The sequence below is a fragment of the Hemitrygon akajei genome, chromosome 11 (genome assembly GCF_048418815.1).
Source record: "Hemitrygon akajei chromosome 11, sHemAka1.3, whole genome shotgun sequence".
In the NCBI taxonomy this organism is placed as follows: Eukaryota; Metazoa; Chordata; class Chondrichthyes; order Myliobatiformes; family Dasyatidae; genus Hemitrygon; species Hemitrygon akajei.
Genome location: NC_133134.1, coordinates 43,610,293 through 43,624,566, shown reverse-complemented (window position 1 = coordinate 43,624,566; position 14,274 = coordinate 43,610,293). Strand labels below are relative to the sequence as shown.

Sequence of the window (14,274 nt, the reverse complement as noted above, 5' to 3'; positions counted from 1 at the left end):
TTTCCAAGAGACTAAATGACACATTAGATACAGCATAGGATGTGTAGAAAAACTTTAATCTGATGCATTTTTATTGTGTCAGGATCAATCTTTCCAAATCTGGCTATAATTTGCAAACTAATCCATTTTTATTAAAGCAAGCTAAACCTAAAAGTAAAGCAAATAGGTTAGTCTTGTGACCAGGCAATTTTTCCCTGCTTGTTTGAATTTGATTAGTTTCATTATTCAACAAAAGTAACCTTTGTAGTCTAGCTACAGTCTACATGGTCCTAGTGCTGCTCTGATCTCGTCCTGCTTCTGCCCTCCTTTTCAATTAGAAGCCTTCACTGTTGGTACAGGCATGTTATTATACTAAAATTATAATTCTATCATGCAATGAAATATTTCACTAGTGTATTGAACATTTTTACAATCATATTTCAACCCAAAGAAACACTAATCACGAGTGGATGCAATAAGGTGAAAATTTGTACTTTGGTCTTTGAGAATTGAATTAGCTATTAAAATATTCAATAATCAAGTCAATTTACTTTTTCAGCTACCAGGGAGTTACTTCACAGGAACACACACAAGATGCTGGAGTAACTCAGCAGGCCAGGCAATGTTAATGGAAGAGAATGCAGTTGGCATTTCAGGCCAAGACCCTTTTGAACTGTAGAAAAAGATGAGTAGAGTTAAAAGGTGGTGAGAAACAAGGTGATAGGCAAAACTGGGGGGGTGGGGGGGGTGGTGAAGTAACCAGCTGGGAAGTTGATTGTTGAGAGAGATACAGGGTTGGAGAAGGTGAAATCTGATAGGACAGAAGGCCATGGAAGAAAGAAAATAGGAACACCAGTGGGAAGCAATTGGGCAGGCAAGGAGATAAAGGAAGGAAAAAGGGGATGGGGAGTGGTAAGGGGGGTGGGGCATTACCAGAAGCTCGAAATCAATACTCATGCCATCAAGTTGGAAGCAACCCAGACAGAATACAAGGTGTTGTTCCTACAACCAGAGTGTGGCCTTATTATCACAACAGTGTTGGAGGCCATGGATGGACATATCGAAATGGGAAGTGAAAGCAAAGTAAAATGGGTGACCACTTGGAGATCCCACTTTTTCTGGTGGATGGAGCATTGGTGCTCAGTGAAGCAGTCTCTCAATCTATACTGGCTCTCACTGATGTTCAAGCCACACAGCTGGCACTAGACAGTACATGACCCCAACACTCACAGGTCAGCTGACCAGGACCCATTTGGGGCATTTGGTGGTGTAGCTCTTGTTCTTGCCAGGAGCAGAGATCAATGTGGAGGGATGAATGGACCAGCGAGTTGTGGAAATCAGAAAGTGGAGGGGTGGGGGTGGGAGGGGGAAAGATGTTGGAATCCCATTGGAGATGGCAGTTGTGGACAATTATGTGCTGGACATGGTGGATGGTGGGGTGGTAGGGGAGGACAAGAGGAACCCTACCCCTTGTAGGGTGGTGGGAGGATGGGGAGAGAGCAGACATGCACAAAATGGAAGAGACATGGTTGAGGGTAGCTTGATAGTGGAGGAAGGGAAGATGATTTCTTTGAAGGACATCTGATTCTGGAATGAAAAGCCTCCTCCTGATAGCAGTTGTGGGGATGGAGGAATTGAGAGAAGGGGATGGTGTTTTTAAAAAAAGTAAAAGGGTGGGAGGAGGTATAGTCCAGTAGCTGTGACTCCATGGGTTTACAATAGACATCAGTAGATGAGCTGTCTCTAGAGATAAGATTGAGAAAGGGGAGGGATTTGTTAGAAATGGACTAGGTAAATTTGAGGGCAGGGTGGAAATTAGAGGCGAAGTGGATGAAGTCAACAAGTTCCACATAGATGCTGTTAGTATCACCAATGCAGTCATCAATGTGGAACAGCCATGTTGCCAATAAACAGGCAGGCATGGTCACCAATCAACTTCACAGCTTTTTACTTCACCCCCCCCCCTCAGCTTTCACCTATCATCTTGTTTTTCTTTGCAACCCCTCTCACCCTTTAACAGTTTCTCAACTTTCTCCTCCAGTCCTACTCAAGGGCCTCAAACCAAAATGTCAACAGTACTTTTCCATAGATGCTGCCTGACCCACTGAGTCCCTCCAGCTTTGTGTGTTGCTTGGATTTTCAGCATCTAAGGATTTTCTCTTGTCCATTGTGATTGAATTTTTTCTGAACAGCATGAGGCTGCCAACTACATTTTTAAAGCTGGTTTCATGTACCATAATGATTAGCTCTAAAAGACTCTGGTGTTCTAAAGTGTTATAGCACTACTTCTGAACATCTATCTCTACTTTTTTGCTTGAGAGTCGATACTTAAAGAACTGCCAATAAAATTTGTGGTTTGGCAAGTTTAGAATGCTTGGAAAGGGATCCAGCAGGCACTTCAGAGGTTGAAGTCCATTTATTCCATCACCCCAGCTCTACATGATCTAATAGATTTAGGCACCTGGCTTTCAACTGTCAAGAACCAAAGTTTTATTTCATTCCCAAGCTATAGCAAAAAATTATTGTGATTTTCAAGCATTCCATTGCATTAGTGTAAAGTAAAAAAACCTTCAAGTGCCCAGTATTTGAAATTAAGCAGAAAATTATCAGAAACACTGGTCAAGCAACACTCAATTTTTAGACCTGAAACACCTGACATCTGTACGAACACCTTTCCTCAGATTTCCTCAGACTATGAACAGTTCTTTATATAAAAAAAAGTTTTTCAGAACAGAGGGACAAAGGGATCATCAAGACAGTGTAATCATTCCTTCCCCCATTAGTCAGAAAATCAGCAGCAATGAAAGTATTCAAGGTTGTTTTCCAATGTGGTCAAAAGATAGAGCTCAATTGAAAGAATAATGGCTAAAACATCAAGCTATTCAACATTTCCACTATTGTTTTATTTCACTTCTAACAGCTAACATATTTCATCTAATCTCAGTACAAGTCTCTAATTTAGTTTTAAGAGTATTATACAATTCGGGAATGGTAAATATATTGTTTCAATATCCACTCAGGTGTGGAACCCAGTGTAGTCTTCTGCTGCTGTAACCCATCCACTTCATGATTCAATGTGTTGCATGTTCAGAGATGCCCTTCTGCACATCACTGTGGGAACAGCTATTTGAGTTACTGTTGCCTTTCCATCTGCTTGAACTAGTCTGGATAATCTCCAGACCTCATGAACAAGGCATTTTCACCCACAGAACTGCCGCTCAAAGGATGTTTGCTGTTTTTCGCACCATTTTTTATAAACTCTAGAGACTGTTGTGTGTGAAAAGCCCAGGAGATCAGTTTTTGAGATGCTCAGACTGGCACCAATAATCATTCCATGTTCAAAGTCACCTAAATCACATTTCTTCTCCATGCTGCCATTTGGTCAGAACTGTACCTCTTGACCATTAAAAGATGCACAGCAGCATGCAAAAGTTTGGGCACCCCAAGTCAAAATTTCTGTTACTGTGAATAGCTAAGTAAAAGATGACCTGATTTCCAAAAGGCATAAAGTTAAAGATGACACATTTCCTTAATATTTTAAGCAAGATTGCATTTTTATTTCCATCTTTTACAGTTTCAAAATAACAAAAAAGGAAAAGGGCCCAAAGCAAAAACTTGGGCACCTTGCATGATCAGTACTTAGTAACACCCCCTTTGACAAGTATCACAGCTTGTAAACACTTATTGTAGCCAGCTAAGAGCTTTTCAATTCTTGTTTGGGAGATTTCACCCATCCTTCCTTGTAAAAGGCTTCTAGTTCTGTGAGATCCTTGGGCCATCTTGCATGCACTACTCTTTAAAGGTCTCTCCACAGATTTCCGATGATGTTTAGGTCAGGGGACTGTGAGGGTCATAGCAAAACCTTCAGCTTATGCCTCTTGAGGTAGTCCATTGTGGATTTTGAGGTGTGTTTAGGATCATTATCCGGTTGTAGAAGCCATCCTCTTCATTTTCAGCTTTTTTTAAAAAAAACAGACAGTGAGATGTTTGCTTCCAGAATTTGCTGCTTATTTAATTGAATTCATTCTTCCCTCTACCAGTGAAATACTCCCCGTGCCACTGGCTGCAACACAAGCCCAAAGCATGATCAATCCACCGCCGTGCATAATGGTTGGAGAAGTGTTCTTTTCATGAAATTCTGCACCCTCTTTTCTCCAAACATACCTTTGCTCATTGTGGCCAAAAAGTTCTACTTTAACTTCATCAGTCCACAGGACAGGTTTCCAAAATGCATCAGGCTTGTTTAGATGTTCCTTTGCAAACTTCTGATGCTGAATTTTGTGGTGAGGACGCAGGAAAGGTTTTCTTCTGATGACTCTTCCATGAGGCATATTTGTGCAGGTGTCGCTGCACAGTAGAACAGTGCACCACCACTCCAGAGTCCGCTAAATCTTCCTGAAGGTCTTTTGCAGTCAAACGGGGGTTTTCAGTTGCCTTTCTAGCCATTATACGAATAGTTCTCTCGGAAAGTTTTCTTGGTCTTCCAGACCTCAACTTGACTTCCACCATTCCTGTTAACTGCCATTTCTTAATTACATTACGAACTGAGGAAACGGCTACCTGAAAACGCTTTGCTATCTTCTTATAGCCTGCTCCTGCTTTGTGGGCATCAATTATTTTAATTTTCAGAGTGCTAGGCAGCTGCTTAGAGGAGCCCCTGGCTGCTGATTGTTGGGACAAGGTTTGAGGAGTCAGGGTATTTATAAAGCTTTGAAATTTGTATCACCTGGCTTTTCATAACGATGACTGTGAACAGGCCATAGCCCTCACAAGCTAATAAAGGTCTGAGACCTTGGTAAAAGTTATCTGAAAGCTCAAATCTCTTGGGGTGCCCAAACTTTTGCATGCCACTGTACCTAACAAAGTGGTCTGTGAGTGTGATGATGCTCCTGTGAAAACAATGAGCACACTTCAATCCACTAAACTTCAGACCTGTAACATGAATGAAAAAATATAAGGTAAGTACTTCTTTTCAAATTACAATTTAACAATTAATCAGACCTTGTGTACAATGGAATCCAGAGTTCAAATGACCTTATAACCTTGCACCTTATTTACCTGCACTGCACTTTGTAATCACAACACTAATCAGCACCATTATTGCTTTTCCCTTGTACTAATTTAGTGTAATTATGCCATGGACTTACCTGTATAGATAGCATCCAACAGCAAATGTGACAATAAACCAATTTAAACTACTGAACAAGAAGTGTAATAGAAGTGCTCAACAGGTCAAGGAAAATCAGAACAAAGGTAACATGACTCTGGGAAGAGAAAATAAAGTTACAGAGGGTGGAAGGACAAAGGACACTTGTTTCTAATAGTGCAAGGCTCAGGTCTTTGAAATTCCAAGAGATCACCCAGTCAAATTAATGGGTGCAGTTGGAAAAAGTACAGAAGCTATGAATAAGGGCAGCAAGAACAAAGTATAAGTTGCAAAATTGTGAATTTTTTTTCAAGTGTGGAATTAACAATTGCACTTTAAAGGTGAACAGATAATCTAACCTGGTGTGGGACAGTGCAATAAAGTCAACACTACTGGCAGTAATGCAGGTGGAGTGAAGAGTCACACCTCTGGTACAGGGAACACAGCTTGCATGCTTACAGGGCATGGAAAAAACGAAGCAAGCAGATAAATTAGCAAAGGAGAATTGAAAATCATTAAAAATGAAATAAAGTGTGGATAAAACAAAGGAATGAAGAGAGAACAGGAGGACATCTTTATAATATAATCAAGAGGATGATTGATTTTAAAGTTATGGAATAGAACACTAACAGTACTTTTCACAAAGGATCTCAGGATTATTGATTTAAATATATAGTGCATTTTTAAAAGAATACATGTTTTTTAAAAATATAGAATTTGATTCAAATAAACATAGGATTTAGCTATCTTGACCCACACTCCAGTTCAGAAGGTGGCGCTAAAATTGTAGGACTTACGAGGGTGATTGATAAGTTTGTGGCCTAAGGAAAAATGAGTCAATTTTAGAAAACCTAGCACATTTATTTTTCAACATAGTCCCCTCCTACATTTACACACAGTCCAGCAGTCGTGGAGCATACATATCTTGGACCTCCAGAAAGTGTCCACAGATGGGTGATTGGTAAGCTTGTGGCCTAAGTTCAAAGGAGATGAGTTTTCCAGCTCTCGTTACATGCAGGTGCAGGTCAACTCTTTGCATAATTATGCAGAAATTTTGAAGTTAATAACTCATCTCCTTCATAGGCCACAAACTTATCAATCACCCCCTGTGAGTTAACAACTTCAAACTTTCTGCATAATCACTCAAAGAGTTGAACTGTATGTGCATGTAAAAAGAGCTCCATAACTCATCTCCCTCTACCTTGGGCCGAGAACTTATCAATCACCCCTGCTGTGGACACTTTCTGGAGGTCCAAGATCCATATGCTCCATGACCACTGGACCAAGTGTGTTGAAAAATAAATGTGCTTGGTTTTCTAAAATTGACTCCTACCTTAGGCCATGAACTTATCAATCACCCCTTGAACAGCCAGTTGTCAGCTGTCAAAGCCAGGAACCAAGCAGCTGTACGCAAAAGAATAGTACTGTGGGACAAGAACAGGGCTGGATGTCCAAGAGAAAATTAGGCCCACAACCAGGACAGTGTTCAGAAATTCAGATGGAATGAAGGATGCTTCTGTGCTGCCAATTATGCAAAACATTTTTTGTCAGTTCTGATAGAAGTCATCAATCCAATACATTAAAACCATTTTCCTATCGAGGCATCACTTGGGTTTTAACATTTTTTGCCCTGTTCCTTGATGTCCATTTATTGGTATGTGGGTTTTATCAGCCACAAATAAGAACAGTGGGCAATAAGCTTAGCATACTAGTTAATTTTGGAACACTTGTCTTACCAACAATAGATAATGCTGTTATTAACTTTCAGAGTATGCCACACTCAAACTGGCAAGCCACCCGACTATAAACAATGACAGCAGCATGAAACACTGCTTGTTGTCCTTTCAGTTACTGCTGATATCAATCCAAAATTTGAAGTATCCACTAGCTTGTGAAAACATATCAACACCAGGTGGGAGGTACCAGATGATAGAACTCCATATTAAATCAAAATGCTGAAACCTGGAGCAACAATTGCTGGAAGAACTGAGTGGTTCATGCAGAATGTCTGGGGGAGAAAAAAAGAATCAACAACCTTCCTTATACATGAAGTATAAGGAATAAAGTAGATGAGCATGAGGCTCAGTTGGAAATTGGCAAGTACAATGTTGTGGGAATAACAGAGACATGGCTTCAAGCGGACAGGGCCTGGGAAATGAATATTCAAGGATATACATCTTATCGAAAGGACAGACTGACTGGCAGAGGGGGTGGGGTGGCTCTGTTGTTGATGAATGATATTCAGTCCCTTGCGAGGGGGGGACATAGAATCAGGGGATGTAGAGTCAGTATGGATAGAACTGAGAAATTCTAAGGGTAGAAAGACCCTAATGGGAGTTACCTACAGGCCCCCAAACAGCAGTCTGGATGTAGGGTGTAAGTTGAATGAAGAGTTAAAATTGGCATGTCGCAAAGGTAATGATACAGTTGTCATGGGGGATTTCAACATGCAGGTAGACTGGGAGAATCAGAATGGTACTGGACCCCAAGAAAGGGAGTTTGTGGAGTGCCTCCGAGATGGATTCTTAGAACAGCTTGTACTGAAGCGTACCAGGGAGAAGGCAATTCTAGATTTACTGTTATGCAATGAACCGGATTTGATCAGGGACCTCAAGGTAAAGGAACCATTAGGAGGTAGTGACCATAATATGATATGTTTTAACCTACAATTTGAGAAGGAGAAGGGAAAATCAGATGTGTCAGTATTACAGTTGGACAAAGGGAACTATGGAGCTACGAGGGAGGAGCTGGCCAAAGTTCAATGGAACAATACCCTAGCAGGGAAGACAGTGGAACAACAATGGCAGCTATTTCTGGGAATAATGCAGAAGGTGCAGGATCGGTTCATTTCAAAGAGGAAGAAAGATCCTAAAGGGAGTAAGGGGCGGCCGTGGCTGACGAGGGAAGTAAAGGGCAGTATGAAAATAAAAGAGAAGTATAACATAGCAAAGATGAGCGGGAAACTGGAGGACTGGGAAGCTTTTAAAGAGCAACAGAAGATAACAAAAAAGGCAATACGCCAAGAAAAAATGAGGTATGAAGATAAACTAGCCAAGAATATAAAGGAGGATAGTAAAAGCTTCTTTAGGTATGTGAATAGCAAAAAAATAGTTAAGACCAAAATTGGGCCATTGAAGACAGAAACGGGTGAATTTATTATGGGGAACAAGGAAATGGCAGACAAGTTGAACAGGTACTTTGGATCTGTCTTCACTAGGGAAGACACAAACAATCTCCCAGATGTAATAGTGGCCAAAGGAACTAGGGTAAAGGATGAACTGAAGGAAATTTATATTAGGCAAGAAATGGTGTTGGATAGACTGTTGAGTCTGAAGGCTGATAAGTCCCCGGGACCTGATGGTCTGCATCCCAGGGTACTTAAAGAGGTGGCTCTAGAAATCGTGGACGCATTGGTAATCATTTTCCAATGTTCAATAGATTCAGGAACAGTTCCTGCTGATTGGAGGGTGGCTAATGTTGTCCCACTTTAAAGGAAAGGAGGGAGAGAGAAAACAGGGAATTATAGACCAGTTAGCCTGACGTCAGTGGTGGGAAAGATGCTGGAGTCAATTATAAAAGAGGAAATTACGACACATTTGGATAGCAGTAGAAGGATCAGTCAGAGTCAGCATGGATTTATGAAGGGAAAATCATGCTTGACTAATCTTCTGGAGTTTTTTGAGGATGTAACTATGAAAATGGACCAGGGAGAGCCAGTTGATGTAGTGTACCTGGACTTCCAGAAAGCTTTTGATAAAGTCCCACATAGGAGATTAGTGGGCAAAATTAGGGCACATGGTATTGGGGGCAGAGTACTGGCATGGATTGAAAATTGGCTGGCTGACAGGAAACAAAGAGTAGCGATTAACGGGTCCCTTTCGGAATGGCAGGCTGTGACCAGTGGGGTACCACAAGGTTCAGTGCTGGGACCGCAGCTGTTTACAATATACATTAATGATTTAGATGAAGGGATTAAAAGTAACATTAGCAAATTTGCTGATTACACAAAGCTGGGTGGCAGTGTGAAATGTCAGGAGGATGTTATGAGAATGCAGGGTTACTTGGACAGGTTGGGTGAGTGGGCAAATGTATGGCAGATGCAGTTTAATGTGGATAAATGTGAGGTTATCCATTTTGGTGGCAAGAACAGGAAGGCAGATTACTATCTAAATGGAGTCAAGTTAGGAAAAGGGGAAGTACAACGAGATCTAGGTGTTCTTGTACATCAGTCAATGAAAGCAAGCATGCAGGTACAGCAGGCAGTGAAGAAAGCTAATGGCATGCTGGCCTTTATAACAAGAGGAATTGAGTATAGGAGAAAAGAGGTCCTTCTGCAGCTGGTGAGACCCCACCTGGAGTATTGTGTGCAGTTTTGTTCTCCAAATTTGAGGAAGGACATTCTTGCTATTGAGGGAGTGCAGCGTAGGTTCACAAGGTTAATTCCCGGAATGGCGGGACTTTCATATGTTGAAAGATTGGAGTGATTGGGCTTGTATACACTGGAATTTAGAAGGATGAGAGAGGATCTGATTGAAACATATAAGATTATTAAGGGACTGGACACGCTGGAGGCAGGAAGCATGTTCCCGTGGATGGGTGAGTCCAGAACTAGAGGCCACAGTTTAAGAATAAGGGGTAGGCCATTTAGAACAGAGATGCGGAAAAACTTTTTCACCCAGAGAGTGGTGGATATGTGGAATGCTCTGCCCCAGAAGGCAGTGGAGGCCAAGTCTCTGGATGCATTCAAGAGAGAGTTAGATAGAGCTCTTATAGATAGCAGGGTCAAGGGATATGGGGAGTGGGCAGGAATGGGGTACTGATTGTGTATGATCAGCCATGATCACAGTGAATGGTGGTGCTGGCTAGAAGGGCCAAATGGCCTACTCCTGCACCTATTGTCTATTGCCTTTCAGGTCAAGATCCTTTATCACTCTTCCAACAGATTGCTGCTCAAGGCGGTGGTACGGATCATTAAGGACCCTCATCATCAGGGATGTGCCCTCTTCTCTCTACCACTGGGGAGAGGCCCACACTCAACAATTAGAAACAATCTCTTCCTGCCCCCCTTCCCCGCACTATCAGATTTCCACAGTTCATGGACATGGCTTCATTTTGTGTTGCACTATTTACTTTGTAGTTCATAACAATACTCTGTACCTTTAAACCAGGGGTGGCCAACCTTTTACATTCCATGCATCAATTTTTTCACGCACAAGTTCAGATGCGCCACAGAACTCTGCACTTCCATTCAATTCTTGTAAAAATATGTTAATATAGACATATTTAGCATTTTTACATGATACATTGATTTAATATAAAACAAGATAAACATTACTTACCTTAATGAGACTTTTAACAAAGATATTTTGTCTTCTTTTCATTTCTTCCTTTTTCTTAATCACATATTCTTTCCGTAACTCAGACCCAAGCACTAGCTTCAGTTTTCCTTCTATTCCAGTCTGATATTGTGTGTCTATTAAGATCATGTCTTCTATTATGTGAGAAAGTGTTTTCACAAACAATGCACAACGGTTTTCCTGACGGACCCGCTATAAATAAAAACTCATTTTCGCACTGCTCATTGAATTTACGCTTATTATCATTTTCTGCTTTTCTTTTGCTCATTTTCTTTTGCACGGTGATGGGTAACTGAATTGAAAAATACGGCTTAATTTTCAAAAAAGTACAAAACTGCAAATGTTTCACAAAGGAAGAACAAAGCACAACTCCATAGCATACGACTGTCAGTTGTAAACTGACTGGCAGAAACCTGTGATGCACCACTGGTGCAGACGCCTGGCGCCTCAGGATCAAACAAGTATCAAATGTATATTGAACAGTTATGGAATGACTGCAGAACAGAAGTCCTTCTTTCCTAGTTTGATTCTTTTTAAATTGAAAACAGATTAATGTGAAAGATGATAACATTTGTCAAAAAGATGTGCATGAAATGATAAAATCGCTAAAAATAATTGCTAAGTTTTAGATTTATTCTTAGTACAACCCATTTCTAGCTCTAAGCTACTTGAATTCCTGTTATAGATTTTTTCTACAAATCAGTTTTTGGTGAATACTTTTTGCATGAGTAGGTTTACTTTTTTTTATTATCACTGTGGTGCAATGTGCCACTTCTAATCATCCAATACACCAAATTCTGTGCCATAGGTTGGCCATCTCTGCTTTAAACTGCGCTATGGCCCTAAAATGAACCTTTCACGACGTACGTGATAAATAACAAACAGAATAGATTTTTTAATTAAAGCTCAACAGATGCAAACACTTACATTGTAACTTTAAAAGAACGATTTAGTAAAAAAAAATTCTCTCTACCATCAAATTTTGAACCGCTGGTGAATATCACTTTATACTATTTTGTAGTTTAACGTGTTAAATATGTTTGTATGTGCAGCACCTGATAATGCAAACAAGCGTTTTCGATTAGGAAGTGCATTGCTAAATAACCACTGCAATTTGCAGTTTTATACAGTGATCTATCAGGCATTCATAATCACCTCACCTTCCTTACACTGCAACACCAAAGTCCGCAGTACTGCCAGTTTATACCCTAGCCGCCGCTCCTCTTCCCCCGCCCCGACACCGAATAACACATAAATATGAACTTGTTTAAAGCTAATGAATTACTCCATGCTCGGTCCGGGCCTTCTCCTGCCATCTGGGCCAGGTAATCCCGGTTGGTTAATCTCGCGAGATCGCAGAAGCTTTAATAGATGTGCGAGCCAGTGATCTGCTTTGAAATGGTAGTGGAGAGAGGGAAGGTGTTACCAGAATAAGGTTTAATGAGAAGGCTCAAGGTAACATGAAGAAAATTATCCCGTTTGTGCCTACAACAACACTGGCAAATAAGATGGGGGAAATAATATTTGCAAATGTCCTTAATGATGGCAACCTATTGGTAAAATGTGCGCACAACACACACAAAATGCTGGTGGAACGCAGCAGGCCAGGCAGCATCTATGGGGGAAGCACTGTGTGTCGTGCCGAGACCCTTCGTTACCCCTTCGTAAAATGTACGAATGGGGAACAGCTTGATAAGGCACAAAAATTAAGAGAGATAGGGAAATGTAAGGTGGAATACACAAGGAGGGTGGGAGGACGAAATGGTGGTGGATGTAAAGGAGTGATCATGGGGGTACCCATGAGTATAAATATGGAGGAGTTAAAGAGGAATATCAAAAGAGGAGAAGTAATGAATGTTCAAAGACTGAAAACAACAAAGGAGGGAGTGAAAAGGGAAAGTGAAACGGTATTGATTGAATTTGAAGAAGAAAGAGTGCCAGGGTAGGTGTTCCTGGGTTTCATGAGTTACCCAGTAAGAGTGTATCTGCCAAAGCCATTAAGGTGCCATTGTCAAAGGTTTGGACACATAGCTAAAAACTGTAATAGGTGGAGGAGATGTGCTAGATGTGGGGGTGATCATGAGTATGGAAAGTGTGGAACAGGAGTACAACCAAAATGCTGTAATTGTGGAGGAGCGCATAATGTAGCAAATAGTGGGTGTGAGGTTATGAGATGGGAGAATAAAATTCAAGAAATAAGAGTGAAAAAAAATCACTTATGCAGAAGCTGTAAGAATGTCAAGAGAACAGAATAATATTTCCAATGAACAGGCAGCAAGAGGGATGCGAGAGACGCAACGAAGAACAAATGACAGGATTTATGTAGACAAAAAGGCTCTAGTAATATTCATTGCAGGAGTGATTAATAGTACAGCTGAGGTAAAGTCAAAAAGTGAAAAAATTCCGCTGGTTGTCAATGTTTTTCCTTTTTAGGAATTCACTGATCACCTGGCCAAAACTCACACCCGTGTGTCTGTTCAGAGGTCCCAGTCTGCTGTTGCTCCAGCAACATAAGCATTCATGAAAAGAATGAAATAAAATAAAATCATTTTCTCATGGTCTTGTGTTAGTGTGTTCTGTTATGATGAGAAATAGATTATGAATAAAGTTATGTGGGAAGTTATAAATTACTTGCCAAGTTATTTTTATATGGCATGGGTGTATAGGTAATATCAAATGTAGTTGCATTTTATAGTAAATTGTCCCATGATTGGGTTAGGGTTATTTTGGTTTTTTGAGGGTTGCTGGGGTGATGTGGCTCCAAGGGCCTACTTTGCACTGTTACCACTAAAATAAAAAAATAGTAATGAATTAAAAATGATAACCAATCTTTAGGAAATAAGACTTGTACACAATTTAACTTCCAAGTGATACTTTGCAGCTTGTGAAATCAATAGGGTGTGGGATGTTCTCTGTCCCATTGAAAGCCCATAGGGAAAGACAACTGATGACTGTTTCCAATCAGAAGAAAATCTGCAGATATAGAAAAGCCAAGTTGGCGATTGGTGAAACTGGGAGAAGGGGAAGAGTGAAGTTGATTGGTGAAGGTGATAAAAGGGCTGAAGAAGGGGGAATCCATTGATAAACAGAAGGCCATGGAAGAAAGGGAAGTGGGGGGGGGGGGGGAAGCACCAGAGGGAGGTGATGAGATGAGAGAGGGGAATGTTGGGGGGGGTGGGGTGCAGTTACCAGAAGTTTAAGAAATTGATGTTCATGCCTAGATGGAATGTGTTGCTCCTCCAACCCGAGTGAGGCCTCATCATAGCAATAGAGGAAGCCATGGGCTTCCCAGCTCTTCATTCCTCCCCTTCTGGTTTCACCAACCACCTACTACTTGATCTTCCCTCTCCTTATTCTCACTTGTCATCTTTTTTTTCCAGTCGTAATGAAGGGTCTCAGCCCAAAACCCCTTTTCCATAGATGCTATCTGGCCTGCTGAGTTCCCTCAGCATTATGTATGTGTTGCTAAGATGAACATTTCCACTACTAGCACATTGTTAAAGCTTTTTGTTACCGAAGGAATAGTTAAATTTGTTATCCAAGTATGCATATGTTACTGTATACTAGCTTGAGTTTCATTTTCTTTCAGGCATTCACAGTAGAACAGATATAATAGAATCAATGTGAAACTACACAAAGGCTTTAAGACTCTTAACCTAGTTGTATATTCATGGAGCCTCCTGCAACACTAACAAAAGGGTGTATTTTGGGTGTCTGATCTTTGAATCAGACAAAGATGAAGATAAGCTGAGATGTGCTACCATTGTAAATATGTAATTCTGTAAATTTATT

The 14,274-nt window shown here is 40.8% G+C and overlaps 1 non-coding gene across 1 annotated transcript; it reads right to left on the bottom strand.

Moving 5' to 3' along the window:
* Positions 1 to 6,771: 6,771 nt before the first annotated feature.
* LOC140736420 (small nucleolar RNA ACA64) lies at positions 6,772 to 6,900 on the bottom strand. The gene has a single exon (XR_012100954.1). It is a non-coding gene; the product is annotated as a small nucleolar RNA ACA64 (small nucleolar RNA).
* Between the last annotated feature and the right edge of the window lie 7,374 nt (positions 6,901 to 14,274).